Source organism: Ooceraea biroi, chromosome 5 (genome assembly GCF_003672135.1).
Source record: "Ooceraea biroi isolate clonal line C1 chromosome 5, Obir_v5.4, whole genome shotgun sequence".
NCBI classification, from domain to species: domain Eukaryota; kingdom Metazoa; phylum Arthropoda; class Insecta; order Hymenoptera; family Formicidae; genus Ooceraea; species Ooceraea biroi.
The window spans coordinates 11,455,885-11,465,083 of NC_039510.1; positions in this window are offsets into that span (position 1 = coordinate 11,455,885).

Consider the following 9,199-nt stretch of genomic DNA (forward strand, 5'->3'; position numbering starts at 1 on the left):
AGAATTTCCCCTCGCGAGCGCGCACACACGTTACGGATAATTTTATACAGCCGGTTACGATGCTTACCTTTGACCTAAAGCTTCCGCGCAGACTCCTCTCGCGGTCTGACACGCGAGAAAACACAGGAATAACAGCGTAGCCTTTTTTTTACATAAATAACGGTAAAAATAATGCCATTTGATCTCACGATCGACTGCTGATACATCAGATACTTAATTGTCCTGGAAATGCTAGTTACATTAGCGCTAAGTGCGTTGATTAAAGAACTTGCCGCTTCGAATGCAATCAGATTACGATACTTTCAGAAAACGCATGAAAATAAGGAAAATAATGAATTAATGTGTGTGATTCAAGTATAAAATACGACGTAAAAGTACTTGCATGGAATGTTGAAGACAAATATCAACATTTCGAGATTTACTGCGCAAAAACAGCGGTTTCGGGTCAATCAAGTTCATTGCCTCTTTCACGAGCCCTTTGGTTCCAGAGTGGATAGCAGCAGGTGATAAACGGACCTCAGAAATTACCGAGCGTATAGTTTACGCCGAAATATCTGAAACGAGATGGTTTACTATTGTTGTGTGCTCACTTATCTCTCACGATACACCCTGATAAGAAAATGTATGCGATCGCGAGCAATATTCTTAATGAGCGTAGTAACGCTCCTTACTACGCTCTCCTCGCTGCGTGAAAGCAACAAACAACTGTTTATTCTAGCCGGCGTGGTTTATTCGTGGACGCTAATGCATGTGTAGCCGCTAATAGCAACGATTCCATTGTGAGCGCCCGAGCGTAAAAAAACTCCTTAATAAGAGAACTACGCCGCACGGAAACGTGTAATCCTTTCTCCCTCGGCGATTTTGTTTTCGTGAGTCATTCATTTCGCCGTGCACGACGGAGGAACGAGAGGGAGCGAAGAAGAAAGAGGAAGAGCTACATCGTTCGAGGAATAAAAGGAGAAAGAAAGAGATATTGTCAGTAGGGATTTCAAACCGGTTTTTGCGAGCGACCGGTTACCCGTGGTTGTAGGTGACGATTATTTAATAAAATTTCGTAATTTTCGATAATTCATTACGTTTGTTACGTCCCGACAAGTCTCCTTTTTCTTCCGGATTCCTTTTTTTCATTTAACCGTCATATGCCAATGTCACTGCCTTCAGACAAACTTTCTCTTTTATGATCCATCCCAAAATTCCTTTCCTAACAACCTCTCAAAGGACCAAGGTTGCACGCTTAGTCATCTTCCCCGACATAGCGCCTAACTTACACTTACTTAGACTTACACACGAGATATATTTTTATAGCATTTTAATTATAAGTAAATATTAAGCAGGTCGCGCGTCCTGGAGGCGAAGCGTGACCATATCTCTTGAATTGTTTTCTCATATATCGATATAGTTACTCTCCAAGGTTCGGTTTAAAACGATATGTCTATTGCATAATGTTAACGCACAGATTAACGATACCAATATTTGTATTCCCGTTGTTTAAAAACAAGATAAAATCATATATAAAATACCATAAGTATATATACGTATAAGAATCGTTAGAACTTTCGCGAAGATTCTGTAGGCCAAGAGCGGGGATTTGCGCGGGATCCTCCCTCTCTGTCTATGCCTGTTGCAGCCGTTTTCGAGATCTCCCATTGGCTAAAGGAAAATTCTGTTGCTCACTTTGGTATAAAAGGAACCAACCAAGGTTCCTGGCTCTCTTTTCTTCTCTTCTCTTCCTGGTTCTCCACCGGCTCTCTTTACTCATATCGCGGTTAGAAAGAAGTACAGCAACGAGATCTCCAAAACGGCATCAACGCGATCACAACTCAAGGTTCATATTTACTTCTCCCTCACTCTAAATTCATTCAACATTGTCAATTAATCAACTCGAATAAATCCAATATCTTAGTAATTAACTATCCAATTAGTAATTGAATCTCCGACTCTCACATTCCTTTTCCGACCATTTAAATTATCCTTAAATCGCAAAACGCACACGACTTGAGTCCCTGGGGTAAATTGCTTAAATGCATTGACTCCAAAAACTAAAATATTAACGTTACATCCCGTAACACGTTACTTCGCACAAGCGGATTAAATCGAGGCTTCGGGCATTATGCACACTACTTATTGTCGAGATATCGTGCGTTATCTGGCAAGTTCTTTGAGCAACGCGATACGCGTAATCCAATGATACGAATAGCATCGCAATAAAACTCGATAATACGAGGATAATCTACTCATACATAGCGGATGATTACGAAGTTTACGGTTAATATACGTATATACAGTTAGGAAATTTATCAGTGTTTGACAAGCGACTCTAAACGCGGAGCTAAATCGCCTCGTGCTCCATTAATTAATTATCTACGTTGCGCGATCGTTATTTATGGGGATATATCGGCGATACCGCCTACCCTCCACATTTATCTCTACCCATCGACCGTTATAATTCAACCGAACATTGTTACACAGTCCGAATCATGTTCGCACTATCAAAACTGGCAATCGCTCGAAAATAAACTCCGTCGAATACGCACGTGTGGTCTCGTTAAAAATTTATCTTGGCTGGAGGAATGTTTAACCGGCGGAGATGTAAAAATATGCGTTTCGCTTCGTCGTTGGCGAGTACCAATACGATTGGAGCCAAAAGTTATCGGCACGTTACATACACGCGGTTTTACGACGCGTAAAATAAAATACACGTTTAACAACGTGTGCGCACGTCTACCGTCTACCGTCGCGAGTGTTTCTCGTCGTTTGTGCGCTGCCGCGCAATTGAATAAGTCTGCGATTCTTTCTCGCGCGTATTCCGATGCGTGGGATCGCGAGTCGCTCAGTCGGAAGGTCGCCAGGTTCATAAAACTCGAAGGGGAGAGACGTTTGAAAGAGGAATGGAGAGAAAAACGTCCCTGCGCTTAAGCTCAATTTCGTGGCAATACTTTGCGCTCGTAAACAATATCTTTCAATTTTTATCTTTCTCACAGAGCATTAGATTCAATTCGTAAATTGTTAACTATGAGAAACCGTCGTAAAAACTGCTTCGCGGCGTGGAACTCGAGCCTTTGCTATGAAAAATGCGACGATAATAAGCTACGGCTGGAGGAATTATCACTGGAGGATTGTTAACAGCTTAACGGTGAGTCACTGTTTATATATAAACGCTACGAGAAATTGTCAGTCGCTTTTCGTGACGAAGGCTTTAAGCTCATTCGCACACTTGAGACTATTAAACGCGATATTAAAGCCACACGTGATCGCGCACGGCAAACAGATCGATCTCACGTCGATAATAGAGAAGAGCGATCACCCGATTCGACAAACATCATTATCTTTAAAGATGTTCCTGTGCGTATATGACTCCTCTTATCGAGGCACTTATTGACGGTGGCGCTTATGATGAAACGTTGTTCTCGCTGAGCATCCTTATCGATATCGATGTGCGACTCTTTGCAATTTGCAGGCAAGATCTGACAGATTCCTACCAGAGATACTTGTGTACACATGTGTGTGCGTGCGCGCGTGCACGTAAGCACGCAGAAAAAACGCATTTGTGATTCATCTCGGTAAATATTGCGTTACTCAGATTCTATACAATAATCAAGGCACATGTGCACGTGGCGAGGCGAAGAAAAGGTAAATACCTTCTTTAAAAGTGATTCCTTCATTAGGCAAATCACGTGTCTACAAATATGTCGAAATAAGAGTGAGACCGGCATGTGTGTGTTTGCCGGCCGGCCGGCCGGCGCGGCCGGCTGCCTCGCTGCGTCGTTCCCGCTTACGTAACTCCTTGCGAACTGCACGAACTGTGATCGGTCTCCTTTAAGTTCACCGGGGACGGTACGACGCGGTACGTTCGATCGGCCGCGCGCAAAATAAATCGCGCGGCGCTGTCTGAAATTTTGTTTTCGATCGTTCCCATTGTTTTCGCTCACGCATTCCACCGATTCCACATTCGATCTTCGAAATCCGCCGAGAATCCGTCGCATCTGCAAAAAGATCGCAGAAAAACAGCGGAAATGTTTGCTCTGGGTCACGCAAGTGTGGCAACATCTGCACACCGTCGTCTCAGAATTACTTGTATAAAACTGGTGTCAAACGTTCGTCATGTTTCGTCTCGTTAAATAAAGATGAAAGCAAAATCACGCAATCCTGAAATGTGTATTATTCATAAAAGAGCAAGAGGGAGGGAGAGATAGCGACCGCTATATCCAACATTTATTTAAAATTTTCTACTTAAAGTATTGCGTTTTTTTTTTAATTGAAATCTGTAACTTTACACGAAAGGTTAATGATACATTTTGCACCGATCAAATAGCTTGGTATTGAAAAATTGTGGAAACATGTTGTAACGATGTATAATATAATGCATGTCTAGCAAAAGAGTTCCCTTTTAAGGACATGATACTGATCTAGGAAATTAACTGCGTTCGTATCTAAATAAGTTTCTTTCACTTTCAGACCTTCCGACTATGTTAGGGCATTGTCATAAACTTCCTCGGTCTGTATAACTGTCGTAATACTCTTGCGAGTCGTAAGGACCGCGCGATAACGCTCGTAAAATGAATGAAGTTGACTCCTCCTTTATTGCGCGAGAGAAGATCATTAATCGGATGAACTGTCGTCGGAGCAACCGGTTTTCAGTGACGATTAGTTCGTCGGAATGCGTCGTACTTATTATCGCGCTCGCTCGTGAACTCATGCATACATACGTCGGCGAATTAATCGCGAGCGACACATACCTTTATCACGGTAAACATTACTTACTAACACACATATCGGAATACGAAAAGGCGAACGAGCACGGATAACCACGGGATAAATGCCAGATAAAACATGACGTCTTATGAAATAGCAAATGCCTGTTTCGCGATGCTCCGCAGGCACTGCGCAGTGCGAAATGACACTACTCTGATTACAATACATAAATTAAGTAGCACGCCCTGCTACTTAATGCCGTGCTTCGCTTAAGCATCACGAGATATGAGAGTAACGAATAACAAATCGCGCCGGGTATTACATTATGACTATCAGATGTCAAAAGTAGACACCTATCAATTGACATAATTTCAGCGAGCGCAATTTCCGCAATTTCCGGTCAATCAAACGTACAGATAAATAGGAGGAACGCAAGGTTAAACGGCGAAGTCTTCATTCACGCGCGGACGACTCGGTCGACTCGGCTGAAGCAGAAAAAGAAAGTCGCGTGCGTTTGTGCGTCGGAGTAGTTGGGTCTAGTGGCTGGCCGGGCACGTTTGAAGGACTCCTGCCACGTGCAGGAACCGGTTTGCGCATTCGCGCGACTATTAGGGACGACCGATGGAGCCGGCTATTTTCTTTTTTTTTATACATTTTTAATACGCGCGAGAACCAGAAATCCGAGAGCAATTTTCTCACAGAAGGGAGCGGCTTTTCTAAACTTTGTAGTGGGTCGTTGCGGAAACAGGGTCAGTCAGATTGATCGGCGACCCTTTCGAAATGCGTATACACTTTTCTATGCAGCGTGTGATCGCGAATTTACATTACGCGCGTTGAATCGCATTGCATACGCAATGTTGAGTTGCGAAAAGTTCATGTTTATAAAATGAGATATCTTGTTTTCTTTATCAGCTAATTTAAGAAATGTTCATGTACCGAGACGGGTGTTCGAACGGCTGAATATTCGCTGAATTTTCAGTAATTACAGACATTAAGGCCCTGACGATAAACATGATTAAGACAATGACGTTTTGCAATCAATCCAGCATCCAGCGCGTCGCTCATAAGGTCACGATGAGAACTAATTAGTGGGAGGAGATAAAATACGGACCAAAGATGAATTTCTCGATACCCCGCTGCCAAGAAAGTTGCTCGATCAACGTCCATTGTCGTGGCGCCGGTTGTTCTCCATGTATACAACGGTTACGTAACTCAAGTCGTGGACGTGTGGTATTTTTTGCGATGCCTCGAGACGGTCGTAAACACTCGCAAGACGAAACGAGAGCGAAATACTCGCCGGTGTCGTTTCTCTTCCCGGGCGTTATTGCGCTCTTTCGCCGGCGCCCTTGAAACGGACGCCTGAAATCGTAAGCGTACATGTAGCGTGGCTACTTTTCACCATGCCTAACACGATGATGAGACAGAAAATATATCGCTGTCCCTCTACACTCTTTTAACCGTAACAGACGTGCATGATAATTGTGTCAATTACGAGTCAAGGGCGTATTCTGTGATAGGGGTGTGCAAAGAGTACATCGTACCCGAGTCTGGGGTCCAAAAGGGGGCCCGAGAGTGTCAACTATATATCACATGTTATTTCAGCAGCTCATAGCTTATCTCTAGAACTTTGTGTTCCACACCTTTTGGACCTTGCAAGCTCATGGAATAAAATCGTAGCGGATAAGACAGGATATCAAGAAGGAATGATGGCCCGAAAAAAACTTTGTACTCCCTTGTATAAATTTCTTTCAGAGACTTTGGTCAAGGGCATGGTCAATCTGAGGGTAGATGACTTTGATACACACAAGACTAAACAGATGTCAAGCGACTTAGATAGATATTTATATTTTTCATTATCTCGTGAACGAAATTAAATAACACTGCTCGCTCTCACGCTGACCGTCTCAGTGCACGTGTACTGGGCACGAAGCTGAAGCAGCGAAAGCACAGATAAAACTTATGACGATGCGCATTTTGATCTCGCTCTCTCTCTCTCTCTCCCCCTTTCTTTTTTTTATATGATAAATCAATCGGTTAACTGATATTTTCGCCGTGATTGTGGTACATGACGCAAACGGTAATCTCACGTTACACGAGCGCACGATATCGGTCGGCGCTTAACGCGATAGCGCATTATTTTCGTCCGCGCGTATGCAGATAAGTTGCTGATCGCATCGCGAAAGAGGCTTATCCGTTCTCTATATAGACGCGCGTATGTATTACAACTCATCCCATTGGCACTGTCCTATGTTTACTCAAGGAAGTGCGTCGCCATTTCGTTATGGTAAACAAAGTTCGCTAAACTGGCAACAACAGTGCGTCGCTCGGAACCCCTGTTGCCCCATTGTCTAACCGGGATTACGCAACGATGACGTGTTTTCGCACGCCGACACGAGGCGCCTCTTGCAAATTTAATAATTCCGCGCAGTTCCGCGGTTGACGAACCAGAATAGCATATAGCACATACAGAATGTGTGTGTGTAGACGTATTCGCACATGTTATATAAGCATACACGTATATGTACAGTGTATTAAAAATAAAAAATAAAAAGATTAAGAATTAAAAAAATGTTTTTGAATACATACATAAATTTCAAATGTGAAATGTATACACCTACGCATACTGCGCATTCATCTCTATTGTGTATCGCGTTGTTCCCGAAACCCACCTGGCGATACACGTTTCCGGAAGATGGTATCGCGGATACGCATGCCTGATGAAATAAGGATATCGTTAAATTTCGAGTAAGCGCGCCTGACGAATTAAATGAACGCGAGAGTCGCCCAGAGGAACGAATGACCCTTCTTACGACCGCAGGCTTCTTCTTCCGGAAACAGGACCCAGGCTTCCAGAAGCGGCGTCGTCACGCGGCGGCGACGAGGAGAGATCGCAACGCGACAACTACGACGGCGGGGAGGGGGACGGGGAAGCGCCTGGGTTGTTGAATCGCCAATACTAGTTGCGTAACGATAAATGCTGCTCATGCTAATAAATTGGTGCGATGCCGATCGTATCCTGCCGGCAACAAGTCGCGCGATGTCGCATAATCGAAAAACAACGCGTGTTCGCGCATCACGCGTACTACGCATTGCGCATGGAGCAACGGACGGTATGTACGTGCAAGAGCGTGCGTAACGCACGGCCTAGTGACGCGATTATGCAGTTTCGGATCCGTGACTAACTTCACGTCGCCGCGCACCGGCCGCGTCGTGAAGAGAGTATTCGAAACTACAAGCACGCGACGGCTGTTATAGATAAAGTAATACATGATCATGAGAGTAGTGTACAGAGAATTAAAGCTTGTACCTCTCTACCTCCTTTCCTCTCTCCCTCTCTCTCTTCATTCTTCAGTGAGAGATAAAATACTTTAGCCTGGACTCGCGCGACGTCCCGTAGTCGGACAATCTCCCTCTCTTTGAAACCTCCCAACCCATTCCTACGTGTCCGCTACCGCGACTGCGCGATACGTGTCGGCCGCGGCGTACGTGACCGGAGAGCACCTTGCGCGCGCATCCACGCCGCCGAAAACAAGCAGTCACGCAACCGGCATCGGTCATCCGCCGTCCTTATCTGACTTAACTTCGCGCGCGTCCTGCGACGCGCTGGCGCTGGCGAAAAAACAATAGCGAGCGCAACGCAAATCCTGACGAGCGAGCGGTCCCCCATAGGAAGAGTGGCGACGATCGTCTTTTTTTCAGGGTGAATGTCTACGGCGTAGAAAACGCCATGCGCTCCGTGTTATTACGCGCAAAATGGCGCGGCCGAAGCCGGCAACCGGAGCGAACGCCGCCAGCGATTCTCATCTCGCGCTTACTCGATTTATCTACCTACTCGGGAACTACGTAAATGCACATCGGGTGTCGCGAAATAAAATGAGAAATCAGATGCAACTTCGTGATCGTACGGTCCTTTTTTTATCAATGCAATCAAGCGTAGAAGAGTATAATAATATAATACTGATCAGGCCGTCTGAGAGGAATTTTATCAGGGGATACAAAGTTTCTCTCGGGCCCTTTTTCCTTCATTGTAAGGTCCAGGACCGTGGGCCCAGGTACGACGCACTCCCTGCACCTGCCTATCATGAGCTCTGCTACTGATTATTAGGATTCACGTAGCGGATTGGTCATACTGAAGAGGTCAGTTACCCCTACTCTCGCATGACACCTGCCACCTATGAATTTTAATCAGAATGCATTATCGGTTATGCATCCCGATCGATAGTTATATAACAAGTTACTAGTAACAGCACTATCAACGCTCGGCGAATTCTCCGTGGAGACAAGTATCAATCAATCAATCAATCAATCGAAAGGCGTATGCAAAAACAATCGCGAGCGATAAGAAGGGGGACGAGCCTCCGGGTGCAGTTTCACATCGCGAGCACGATAGGCTAGAAAAATCGCACGTGACGCTTTGCGTCGTGCAGTGACACGTGTGATGTTACGCCGCGTAACAGAGAAGAAGATTCGCAATTTACATCATACGGGCTCCGCTCCGTTAATAAGC